Consider the following 13,779-nt stretch of genomic DNA (forward strand, 5'->3'; position numbering starts at 1 on the left):
AAATGATAACGATGGTAAAAGATCCATAGTAGCGTGCATGAATCAGATATTACTGGCCATGTAGGTTTGCACATACATGGAATTTGACTCGGGCTTCGTGGCTGTCTGTACTTAACACTGAATAACAACACAACAATATACACAAGAACTGACTATACATAGGCAAAATAAGAGGCAATAAAGTACAATGGTGCAGAGAATATATCACAGAGAGAGAATACAGCCTGGCTGTACTGTATTTGACATCTTTTCCTCTTTCACGTAATCTGATAAGTCTGGCAAAATTTGCATAGGGGATTTTTTTTTGTTTTGTTTTTACTAAAGTGCTTCCTTCTCTATGTATGTGTGTGTGTGTGTGTGTGTGTGCACGCCTGTGCATGCACACTGAAGGTTGCTTTGAATAATGGCTTATGAAAGAGAGACTTTACATACCCATAGCTTTCCACCGAAGTAGAAGCTTCAGCGATGATTATGGTGACATACAGAGAGGGCTTTGTCGTTTAAGTTGAGCGAGAGTTTTTCTGAGGAAGAACTGAACGAGATGACTGTTTACATGTGCCGTGGAGTGCTTTGACCTCTGCTGTTGTATGTGGGTGTTTGCAGGTTGTTGGAAGGTGTGAGTGCTCCCCGCAGCTATAGACCACATACTGAAATGTTCGGATCCCATGCGAGCATTTGTTTACTGCATTAGAGGGGCTGTGTGCAGCCAGTGTGACCCCCAATGCCCCCCCACCCCCAGCTCCACTGTTTTTGCAGATCTTCAATGGGTGCGTTGAGCTTTGTTTGTGTGTGTGAGAGAGAGAGAGAGAGAGAGGATAGTCCCGTGCTCAGGACAAACACTGGCCTTCTATCACCCTTGCCCCCTTTACTCCCTCTTAACTCTTCTTCCTCTCTCTCTCGCTCTCTCTCTCGCTCTCTTGCTCCCTCTTGCTCTCTCTCTCTCTCTCTCTCTCTCTCTCTCTCTCTCTCTCTCTCTCTCTCTCTCTCTCTCTCTCTGTCTGTCTCTCTCCTGCTCTCTCTCTCTCTCTCTCTTGCTCTCTCTCTCTCACACACACACACACACACACACACACACACACACACACACACACACACACACACACACACATGCACTTGCCAAAAACAGAGGCTTATTGTATCTGATCCAGTTTAGCCCTACCCACTGCAGTCACTCATTGTGTGTGTGTGTATGTGTGTGTATGTGTGTAAGTCTCTCTCTCTCTCTCTCTCCTCTCTCGCTCTCTCTCTCTCTCTCTCTCTCTCTCTCTCTCTCTCTCTCTCTCTCTCTCTCTCTCTCTCTCTCTTCCTCTGTCTCTCTTGCTATTTGCTTTTTATCCATCACTGTTGCCTCTATGACTCTGACCTTTCATGTTTGTCACCCAGCAAGTTTTGTGGGGGTTTCGTTCTACACCTGCACTGTTATCCCTCAGTATTCTTCTGTCACCTCTTCCCTTGCTTTACTATTCCCTCACGTTATACCCGTCCTTCTCGTCTGTCATTCCTGCTCATTCCCTCCTTCTGATCAAGTCGGACTCTTGTCTTACTGTCTGTCCTTCCCTTTTCTGAGGGGTGTGTGAAAAGTCTGACAGCTTAATCATGGTGCTGGCTTTGTGTGTGTGTGTGTGGGTGGCTTTCCCTTCTTTCATCTCCCTCGTCACTTAGGACTGTGATGTCATTCAGGCTTTTATGGAACGTCTAACTTGCATATCTGACTGGTGTCACGGTCGGTCGCCCACCCGAGAATCTGTAAGTTCTCTGGTCTGTGAACATACTATTGAATGCTGCTAAAGGAGTAGTTGCCTATGATTATGCAATGTAAAGATTATCTTTAGATCGCTATCTTGTCAACACACGGGCCTTCTCTCTTCCAAGGAAGTTTTTCTGCATGCCAGTTTGCAGAATGTGTCAGGAAAACCAATGAATGTGTCCTTTGGATGTATGGTAGGAATCATGATTCATGGTACTTCGAATGGCCAAGCAGAAAACTGTCAACTGCTCTCTCTCGCTCTCTGGCTGTCTCTTGCTCTCTCTCTCTCTCTCTCTCTCTCTCTCTCTCTCTCTCTCTCTCTCTCTCTCTCTCTCTCTCTCTCTCTCTCTCTCTCTCTCTCTCTCTCTCTCTCTCTCTCTCTCTCTCTCTCTCTCTCTCTCTCTCTCTCTCTCTCTCTCTCTCTCCCCTCTCTCTCTCTGTTGAACTGTTGTTTAGCAGGATGGTCAAGGCCAGGATAAGAGTAGATTTCAATTATTACAAGGCAATGAAAGATATGGACACATTCACAACTTTTTGGTGTTATAAAGGGGTGCTGTGTTCCACCATAAAGGATGAGCTGGGTTTCTTCTGCAGAGCTCGGGGATAAAAGGGGTCTTACCTGTTTTTTTTTATGTTTTGTGTTGTTGAGTGACTGCTTTTTGGGATTGTTATAAAAGATGCATATTGAGTGTTTGTAATTTGACAAGTATTGTTTATTTGTTTAGAAAGATTTCAAGTCTGTTTTTTGTTAAATTGTTCTGTTAGATAAAGACTTGTTCTAAAATTAAAAAAAGATTCTCTCTCTCTCTCTCTCTCTCTCTCTCTCTCTCTCTCTCTCTCTCTCTCTCTCTCTCTTTCTCACACACACACCTAACATCTATACACATAGACACCAATTCACATGTGAATGCTGTTTCCCCTCTGTTTCTCTCTCATCTTGTTTCAGCTCCCTTCTCACTCCTCCTTACTCCTACTCCCTGTGATGAAAGGTAGTTTAGCAATGTGTTAAGCGGTACTCTTTCCCTTTGTTGTTCTACGCCCAACTTAAGGGCATACAAACACATGCCTGAAAGCACAATTTTTCTCTTTCTCCCTTTTCCCCCCCGTCTTCATCCTAACCGCTCTCCATTACTGGTCATTGTTGATCTTTGACAGCACTCTGTTGTTAAATGCACCAAGCAGTCTCTCTGGTATCTTACTGTTAGGCTTTAAGAATGTTTGCATAGGGATGTGTTTCTCAAATCACAGTGTGATATTAGTCAAAACACATATTAAGTAGTTCATGGTGGGCCGCTCTGGTGGCTGAGCGGAATAAACCGCCGTTCTTGCAACCCGCTTGTCATGTGGCTGGGAGGTTCGTATCCCAGACTCGCCGTAACCGGTCACGGCCAGAGCATCCACAGGGTAAGGCCATCCATTAGGCCACCCTTACCAGAGGGATAGTAGTGTTCAGGGACTCGTCGTCCTCCAGCGACCCCTCTGGCCCATCCGGGCGCCTGTTGCCAAGCGCCCGACAGCATTCTCCCTACGTCTCCTTCGCGGCCTGAAGGTGATGCAATCCATGCAAGGCTTCAGCGTGTAAAACAGCGAGAGCAGCCGACACGAGTTTGAAGGAAGCTGGTGTTACGACTATCTCCTTCCTGTGGAAACGTGAGCCAGGGGAGTTCTTCGACAAGAGTTCCGGCCATATGCCATTGGGTTAATCGGGTGGGATAAGGGAAAAAACTAGAAATATATTGATAAAATAAAATGTTTTAAAGTATAAACACACTAAATTGCTTCTTTACTGGAATGCATTTCCTTTGTTCACACACTCTCGTCATGCATGTACAACTCATCCATTTGTCCTAAACATCACTGTCACCATTCATTAATGCAAACTGAGTCCAAAAGCACAACATGCACGTGCATACAGCCATGCTCCACAAATCAAATTTCAAAGCTGCTGCACACACAGGCACAGTGTGTTTTGGTTTTTTTTTTACCATTTACAAGTGTCATTGGAGAGATTATGTGGTGCATTAAAGGCAAGCCATGGTGTTGTATAAAAAAGGATCTGTTGACATCCCCCCTTCCCTCTCTCTATCCGTCTCTCAATCCCTCCAACCACAGCCGTTCACTCGGCAGCCTGGCATAACACGCCATCTCAGCCTGGCACAGAGGGGGCATTCGACCCTTATAATGCCACTGCTCAATCTTGATGATGTCGCAGGGCAGGCTTCCACTGCCGCAGCAGATTCGGTTGGTTTGATTGATGAGAATGTCGCAGCAAGAAGTACTTTTCATGCATCTGTGAATGGATGTCACCGTAGATTTTGAAGGTGTGCTCGTCTTTGAAAAGCTCTACAATGTAGCTTCCATGACACGTGATGGTACATTTCTGCTGAGGTGTAATAATGAGACAATGGAAGATTTGCATCGCAGTGCATCAGCACATAGTTTCTACAAGCATAGTGTCTGATGTCACGATCACTAATTCATGGCTCTGCTTGATGAAGTCACATTTCATGATTGTGATTTTACAGTGATGGTTTATGATTGAATGCCCCTCCAACCCCCCCCCCCATGTCTTCTGTGACACTAAGGAGATTTCGCCAGCTAGTCATTTTACTGTCATCTCCATGCCTCGAATAGTGCTTACTGATGCTCTGTGTAACCGGGGAGGGAGGGAGTCAGGGCTGGAAAACAACTGGAGAAAGAATGTGAAATGCGGTAGAGAAAATGAAAGTCAGAAGAAGCTATACATAGGAGAGGAACAGGTAGAAAGTTGAGAGAGGAATTGAGAGAATAAAGACAGAGGAAGAAAGAGGTTTAACAGCTTAAAAGCACTCAACGATATCTGAGCTGTTCATCCTCTCTCCTGCCTTTGCTCTGCCAATTTTGACACAAAGACCACAGAATGGAAGTGCTTGCTGTGCCATGAGACATGTGATGTGTATTTGTGTGCCTATGTGGGCTCTGTATTCTTAGGGTATTCAGCACAATATTGGCTCATACGGATTGATACTCAGAACCATCTGATTAATCACCATTTATTATCTTCTGTAGTTAGAAGGGCTTGCTTTGGACTGTGGTCCGTCAAAATCGATGCGCCACAGGTTTTTATGAATGACTGCGGCGGGGACTTTACCCAAGGTTGTTATTTGTCACTCACTTCCTCTCTCGTGTCAGTCACTTCCTGCCAGAAATACACACACATATCCAGGGGAGTGTGTGTGTGGCACTTTGTCACCATAGATCAGCAATATGACTAAGTAGCAGTCAGAGGCTCTCCCCCCCACACACATACACACACACACATGCACACCATCTATGAACCACACACAAGCCCCTACGTGTCTTATTGGAATAACGTTTCATACATTCCAGTTTACGCCCATAGATTTTTTTTCCTCCAGTGGACGCTGGGAGAGACTTTTAGGAGGTCCATCTCAGGCTCAAGCGCAGCCTCATATCCAGTTCCGAGAGTTGATTGTAGTTCCCAACTGGTTTGAATTAGAATGTTTTAAGGACACATTTTAAAGTGGAAATGGACCACTTTTTTTCTTTTTGCTTCAACTTATCATTATGGTGTAAATGTTGATTGTTTAATGACTATAGAATAACGACACCACCGGCGTTTAGACAGGTTCCCAATTAGCCGCGCTCGCAATATGCAATTCTGTCTGCCATCGGGTACGATCTCGCGGGAAAATGAAGGCTCGATTTACGGCACAAAGGAAGTGCGTCAACCATTGCGCAACTTTTATTTTTTATTTTTATTGAACATTTTTCATATTCATGTACAGAATCTTGAAGAAAGTTCATTATAAAACAAACATGGCAAATATACATTCCATCCAAAAATACATAGATATGCCATTGCGCAACTAAAATAGGAAGAGGATAGCGCTCTGGTTTTCCCCAGTAGCGAGCCCTAATTGTGAAAATGGCGGATGGTAGAACAACTGAAGCAACAGTGGAAACAACCTGGCAAGAGAGAAGAAAAAAAAAACATTGACGGAGAAGATAAAGAAGGGGAAGAGAGAGGGTGATAGAAACGGAGGTAAAACAAGCGTGAAACTCGGACGGGCGTTGACTCAGTGGAGCAAGCTATGGTGTTGTACCAATCTGTTTCCCCGTCGAGATCTGCTCCGGCGGCGCCAACGGAGTCTGTCGTCGTCTGCTTCCGAGGTTTGACGGGAGCGGCGGCGACGAATCCGGGAAGCATCGTCTGCGCGGTAGGGTCCCCGCCTCCGGTGCGAACGGGCTCGGTCCTACTCTCGGAACCATAAAACTGAGATCTGTTTCCCCTAGCCAGATGAAAGCGTTTGAATGGAAACAGGTTAGCTACCAGTTACGATTAGGTTAAGGTGGGCGTTAGGTTAAGTTTAGGGTTAGTCTGAAGTTAGGTTAATCAAGCGTCCCAGTGTCGTATCAGACTCTAGGGGGACACGATCCTAACGGGAAACAGAGTTCGATACAACATTCGGGACTTGAGAGGGTTCCAAACCGACATTCAGTTGGCATTCTTTCTATTGGATCATTAAATAACAACAACCTGCCTACTTATTATACTACCGGGTGTTTTACTCGGTCTTTATCATAGTGTAAAATACAGGAGACTCACACTGGCCGGTCGGCTGGTGGGGGGTCGGCTCCTTTAGCCGAGCGGTCAGCGATGTCGCCTTGTGGGACAGTGCACTTCGGATCGAATCCCGCAGCAGGCATTGATTGAGCTACGTTACAATACCACTAAGATCAAGGTTTCTAGTTCAAGTTGGGATTCTCATGGTTGTTTCTTGCTTTGGACAGTAGCCAGGCTGCTCATAAACGGAAAGTGATTTGGTTGTCTTTGTGACAGCGATGCAAACAATAGAGGCACTGGGGGGGTGAAAAGTTGTCTACAGCCGCTTTAAACATCATTCGTTACTCTTTATCTCTTGAATGAAGTCAGTTCACAAACTCAATGAACAATCTCTTTCTCTCTTTCATGGACACACACACATGCACCTGCACACACACATTGTACATTTCCTGTTCAGGCTCCTCATGAAGTCACGGTGTGTCAAGGCCATTCCTGCTGAATGTGTTTACCCTCTCTAACCACCACTTGCATCCACCTGTGGCCATAACAACCGCCTGACTGGCAACCCAAATAAACACACACACACACACACACACACACACACACACACACACACACACACACACACACACACACACACACACACCACACACACACACCCCTGATTGCCTATCTTTATACATAAGGAGATATGTTAAGTTCGCTCTCTGTCAACTGAAGTAGATATTGTTGTCCCATTAATGAATTAAATGTCCTCTCCTACGGAGCGGCAGATGAGTTGTTGTTGTTTTGTTTTTTTTGAGTCCAGTCTAGTTTTCGTCATCATTGGAAACAGGTGGTTTGTTCCTACACTTAGTCATGTTGTGACAACAAAGCAATAGATTTGATAGGATACTGTACAGTGCCGGGGTACTTTATGTTTCTTATTGTAATAGCGCTTGGGATGCAAGTGTCGACCAAACAGCATTTTTTTTTTTGTTGGAGCGAAAGATGTGCTTGACGTAGCCAAGAAAGCCCTCTTTCAACTGTCTCTCTCATGCACACACACACACATTCACAAAGTGGTGGAAGTGCCTTCTGAGTGGCACAAAATGCTGACTCAGCCTGTGTGTGTGTGTGTGTGTGTGTGTGTGTGTGTGTGTGTGTGTGTGTGTGTGTGTGTGTGTTTACTCATTCACAGCAGTACTGTATTTCTTATGGAGTGTCGGTAGGGTCAGTGGGGCTTGATCCTCTTTGGGAACTGGATGCTTAATTTTAGCACAGTGTTGTAGAGGACGTGTGTCACAGGGCCCTTAGTCAGTAGGCATGACCTCACACACTTCCTCACATGCTGTGGTGTGTGTGTGTGTGTGTGTGTGTGTGTGTGTGTGTGTGTGCGCGCGCGCGCGTGTGCATACACACATCCTTTATGTTCATCTTGCCCTCTCTTTCACTCACACAAAACATGTGCGTGCAAACACACACTCCATTGATGAGACCCTCACAGACCTCCTGCTGTCAGACAGAGAGATCTTTAGAAAAGGGGTGCTGAGTAACGCAAGTGTTTAAATAACCATAATGCATCTGGCAAATAAATTCTTTCCATCATGTCACTGTCTTTTGGCCCAAGGCACTGTTTCCATACCAGCCAATTCCTCCTTCCAACCATAATGGTCTTCTTTCAAAAATGTTCGAGAAGAAAAACAAATGTGTGATTTTTCTGGTGGGGTTACTTGAGGTCCCTGTTTTTGACTATTTGATTGTGGAGGATCTGTGAAGGAGATGGCTGGGTTGGACCTTAAAAACCTGTTTAAACCAGTTTGTTAAGTACTCTGTTTTCCTGTACACACCAATGCGTCTCTCAAAGCCCTCCCTCATCCACTAGCTCTCTGATGTTTACCCACGTACCCCTTCATGAAACAACGCAAATATTTGATCAGGAGACATATCCAGAATTCAGATATGAGCAGATGGGAAACTTTTTCCTTTCTTTTTTTTTTTGTATGTTTTCCTTGAACCATTCAAGGCTGTGAAGGGACATGAATTTGGTTTGAAATAGAAGAATTAAAAGCTACCTTTCAAGCCAAGTTATGTCAGCTCCAGGCTCAGTGGTAAATGGATTGCTTTTACACCCATCAGCCAAAACATTAAAACCATTGACAGGTAAGTAAATAACATTGATTATCTCCTTACAATGGTACCTGTCAAGGGGTGGGATACAGTAGGCAACAAGTACACAGGCAGTTCTCGAAGGTGATGTGTTGGAGGCAGGAAAAATGGGCAAGCGCTAAGGATTGGAGCGACTTTTGACAAGGGCCAAATTGTGATGCTAGATGACAGGGGTCAGAGCATCTCCAAACCGGCAGGTCTTGTGGGGTGTTCCTGGTATGCAGTGGTCAGTGCCTACCAAAAGTGGTCCAAGGAAGGTGAATCGGTGACAGGGTCATGGGCGCCCAAGGCCCAAAAGTGGTTCAAGGAAGGTGAATCAGTGACAGGGTCATGGGCGCCCAAGACTCATTGATGCGTGTGAGGAGTGAAGGCTAGCATGTCTGGTCTGATCCCACAGAAGAGCTACTATAGCTCAAATTGCTGAAAAAGTAAATGCTGGCTATGGTAGATACACAGTGCATCACAAATTGCCGCGTATGAGGCTGCGTAGCTGCAGACCGGTCAGAGTGTCCATAGTGACCGCTGTCTATCGCTGAAAGCACCTACAATTGGCACATGAGCATCAGAACTGGACCATGGAGCAATGGGAGAAGGTGGCCTCATCTGATGAATCATGTTTTCTATTACATGATGTCGATGGCCAGGTGGGTGTGCGTTGTTTACCTGGGGAAGAGATGGCACCAGGATGCACTATGGGAAGAAGGCAAGCCGGCAGTTAGGCAGTTGTGATGCTTTGAGCAAGTTTCTGCTGGGAACCCTTGGGTCCTGACATTCATGTGGATGTTACTTTGACATGTACCCCCTCCCTAAACATTGCTGTAGACCAAATACACCTCTTCATGGCAATGGTATTTCCTGATGGCAGTGGGCTCAGGTGGTTTTAATGTTTTGGCTGATTGGTATGTATAGTGCTTTTCTAGCTTCAGCAGCCACTAAAAGCACTTTACAATCAATGAATGCCTCACATTCTCTCTCACACACACACACACTCATACACTGACAGTAGTGTCAATCATGCAAGGTAACAACCAGCTCATCGGGAGCAGTTAGGGGTTAGTTGTCTTGCTCAAGGACACCTCGACATTTTTGCAAGGAGGATCCCAGGATCGAACCGGCAACCCTCCAGTTACCAGACTACCTGCTCTACCTCTGAACCACTGTCACTGTCACCCCAAATGCTGAAACTTTCATATAACTTTGAAGACATGAAAATTTTTAAGATAAAATCTGAATTTATGCACATATTTAGTTTTTTTTTAGTTCATACTCTCAGTATATATGTAAATGTGAGGGGTTTTTTTTAATCCCTTTTTCTCCCCCAATTGTACTTGGTCAATTACCCCACTCTCCCGAGCCGTCCCGGTCGCTGTTCCACCCCCTCTGCCGATCCGGGGAGGGCTGCAGACTTCCACATGCCTCCTCCGATACATGTGGAGTTGCCAGCCGCTTCTTTTCACCTGACAGTGAGGAGTTTCTCCACGGGGATGTAGCACGTGGGAGGATCACACTATTCCCCCCAGTCCCCCCCCCCCAAAAAAGGTGCCTTGACCAACCAGAGGAGGCGCTAGTGCAGCGACCAGGACACATACCCACATCCGGCTTCCCACCCGCAGACACAGCCAGTTGTGTCTGTAGGGACGCCCAGCCTAGCTGGAGGTAACACAGGGATTCGATCCAGCGATCCCTGTGTTGGTAGGCAACGGAATAGACCGCTACACTACCCAGACGCCTCATAAATGTGGGTTTTACACCTCTGCTATCACTCCAACTTTTTGTTTCCCCATTGTCATCTGCATATTTTTTTTGGCAGGGGCATGTACGGATAAGGAACACGTCATGTGGGGACACATTGCTACGATTTCAAACCCTAATCCGTTCATGTGTGCTCAAGGACCTATGGCATGACAGCATGTTTTTTCTTTTTCTTTTTCTTTTTTTTTCTTTTCTGTTCTTTCTTTCTTTTCTTTTTTTTGTCCTGCAGTTGCATGGGTTTGGATCATGTTTCTGAGAAGAGAACAATATAATGAAAACATCAAGTTGGGGTTGTTCAGATGAAGAAAGTGAGTTGAGTTTGAGCAGTCTCTGATTTTGATCATGATTTTTTTTTCTTGTAATTTTTTTTTTATCCTTATCAAACTTTATGTCCACAGTTTAGCGAAGCAGTGCCTTCAGTTTTTGTTTAGTCAAGTCAGTTTTATTTGTATAGCCCGATATCACAAATTACGAATTTGCCTCAAGGGGCTTTACAGCAACACAATATCCTGTCCTTAGACCCCCGCATCGGATAAGGAGCAACTCCCTAAAAAAAAACCTTTAACAGGGAGGAAAAATACGAAGAAACTTCAGGGAGAGCAACAGAGGAGGGATCTCTCCCCCAAGACGGACAACATGCAATGGATGTTGTGTTTACACAATTTACACAATACAACATTGAAAGAGGATAACAGAATTATAATGGACTTATAACATTTATGAAGAATATGATGCACAGGATGCCAAGCAGTGTCCAGATGCCACCGGAACAGCCCAGGACCCGAGCCACGTGACCAGCATCACCATGTAAAAAAAAAAAAATTAGTCACGCATCTTAGTGAGAGAAGGATATAATAGTAAAACAGTATAAAAAAATTATATGGATTTATGGATTTTCAAAAGAAAATGTGATGAGGGGGATGCCAAGCACCGTCCAGGTGGTGGCCACCGTCACCATGGAGACCTGGGCGGAGGACAGACTGCACGTGCGCACGAGGGAGACTCAAATCACACCATTCACACACACGCAAGAAGAGAAAGGAGAAGACATAATTCACAGAGAGAGAGAGAAGACGTGAGAGAACCATTTACAATAGTCGATAATCTATATGCTCTAATCTGCCATCCTAATGTGTTTGCATTTCAGTAAACTCACAAAATTCACTTCGTACTGTCGTAACAATAGCACAACATTGAGAAAGCAGTGAAAGGAGCACCAGCGCACTTCTGCCAGATGAACAGAGTGGTAAACATATAGCCCCAAGACAATAAAATCCCTGCGCCTTTCGCCGTGGGGCAGTGTCAGCATAACACTGTCACTCTTAAGTTTCCCGCATCAGAAATAATTGCCCCCTCCACCGTGCACAAGCTTGAACGTGACTTGTTCCAAGGCTTTATTTCTTCACACCGAGGAATTGTTTTGTGTGTGTGGGTCTCATGTTGGTAGTCTATCAATGGATTGAGGGGGAATTTAACATCTTTTGGAAAAAAATAAATTTAGGAAATTTTTAATTTGAACATCAAATAATAATGATAATAATTTTAAAAAAACAAGGATGGGCTAATTCTCAGACTTGATAGAAGAATGCCAATGTGGAGAGCTGTTGGGTTGTTTCAGCCTGGAGTCCTATACTAAATATCATGTGTGCACTGATGGAGCTAATTCATTTTGTTCATTGTAGTTTGAGATTGTGACGTGTCTTTAGAATAACTTGCGAGGACTGTGATGTCATATTTTGTGTATGTGTGTGTGTGTGTGGGTGTGTGGGTGTGTGTGTGTACACACAGTGGACATTGTGCAATGTGAGAATGTGTTTTCTGCTTCCCTCCTCTGACACTGGTTTCCAGCGGCAACTGGATCACAGCTACTTTCTGTTATTCCATCTCACAGCTGTATTGATTCCATGCTGTGCTGATGCTGTTGGTAGGCTAATATGTTATGGTCCTTACGTGCAGTTTTTCATGAAATCATTTAATCATTGCATACTTTTTTCAATAACTGATAACTGATAACAATAATAATAACTTCCGTAACCTTCAGAATCGGTGCTGTCCCCAAGGTGGGAATTGGGAGATTCTCCCAGAACTGTGTGTGTGTGTGTGTGTGTGTGTGTGTGTGTGTGTGTGTGTGTGTGTGTGTGTGTGTGTGTGTGTGTGTGTGTGTGTGTGTGTGTGTGTGAGTGACACCTTGGGGGAAAAATGCTATTGAAACTGTTCCTTGATCAGCCTTTATGTCGGCGCTTCAGACACAGACGCGGTGGGTGTCACGTTTCCTTTTATGTGTGTAACTGTGCACCTTTATGCCACAGTCCCTCCATTGTCTTTCAGCTAACCATGTGTTTGAACCACTTGCAAGTTACACTATGTCGCCCATTGTGTATCCCTGAGTTTATGTGTTTGTGTGATTAATTGAAACAGTCTCCTGTGTGTTTACAGGTCACATCCTAGTCAACTCTTATCGACTATCAGGTTGTCTTTTAATTGACATTTTTCTGCATCACCTCCACCTCATGCAAGTAACTGTGCTGCGCCTTTAAGAGAAGGCAATCCACAGCTTGTGCTGTACTTGGAGAGCCTTTCCATTCACAGTGATGATAATGTGGAGTGGCGGAGATGGTGACTCAGAAAGGGGCATGGATATTGCACCATCTCCAAGCACATCATGGCATAACACTGGCCCATGTGTGGTTTGCTCAAGCACTTAACATAGAAGGGAGAGCCCATTAGCGACAATGGTGATTCCATTTTTAATGGGTGTATCGAGTCCAAATGAGGACAGACCTTTGGCTTTATGGCAGGGCTAATGTAAGGCCATTTGAGTAGTGGGTAATGAGAGAAAGGAAAGTGGAAGTGATGGGATGGGATGCTGGAATGGTACAGCTGTGGTGAGGCCTGAGAGTTCTGTGGCCTTGTTTTTTTATCGAAGTTACCCAACCACTCACTGGAGCTCTTTGTAGTTAACACATTGTGTGTGTGTGTGTGTGTGTGTGTGCGCGCGCGTGCGTGCTCTTTGTTTTTTCATTTGTATTTGAGTATGTAGTTGTTTTTTATTATTGTAATACAGTAAGCATTTCCAGTCAGTTATGTTTTTGGCAGCAGCCTGTGGATGCAGACATGCACATGTACTTTCACATGTGCTGGTTTGGCGGTTAATTTGCCAGAGCGATGGATGTGTATTTGTAAATGCATGCCTGCTTGGTTTTGCGTTTGCAATAACGTTAGAAATATAAAATCTCATGCACGTGCAGTAAATAAACTTTTCTATATCTGTGCCAGAGGGAACTGTGTTTCAGATGAAAGGAGGGTGGGCTGACCTTTTGTTCTGCTGTTTGCTTAGTGGGCATTCCTCTGAGCACTGGCTCTTGCCCAAGTTAAGGCCACAGCGCCAGCTCGCTGCTGGATATTATACAGCACAATACTGCACCCACAGGGACATGGTGGTACTGCATCTCCAGCTCTTGTCATCTTAGTAACATTGAAAAAGATCAATAAGAAAATACTGTGCTATCAGCATACATGCAAAACACTTACTCTTAACCGAAACTGAAGGTGCAAGGTGTTCAGC

General features: G+C 44.8%; 1 protein-coding gene across 3 annotated transcripts in view; it reads left to right on the top strand.

Annotated features, from left to right (window-relative positions):
* The window catches only part of pik3cb (phosphatidylinositol-4,5-bisphosphate 3-kinase, catalytic subunit beta), a 90,172-nt gene that overhangs the window by 26,139 nt on the left and 50,254 nt on the right, over positions 1-13,779 (top strand). The gene's annotated exons all lie outside the window — the stretch shown is intronic.

Source organism: Lampris incognitus, chromosome 7 (assembly GCF_029633865.1).
Source record: "Lampris incognitus isolate fLamInc1 chromosome 7, fLamInc1.hap2, whole genome shotgun sequence".
In the NCBI taxonomy this organism is placed as follows: domain Eukaryota; kingdom Metazoa; phylum Chordata; class Actinopteri; order Lampriformes; family Lampridae; genus Lampris; species Lampris incognitus.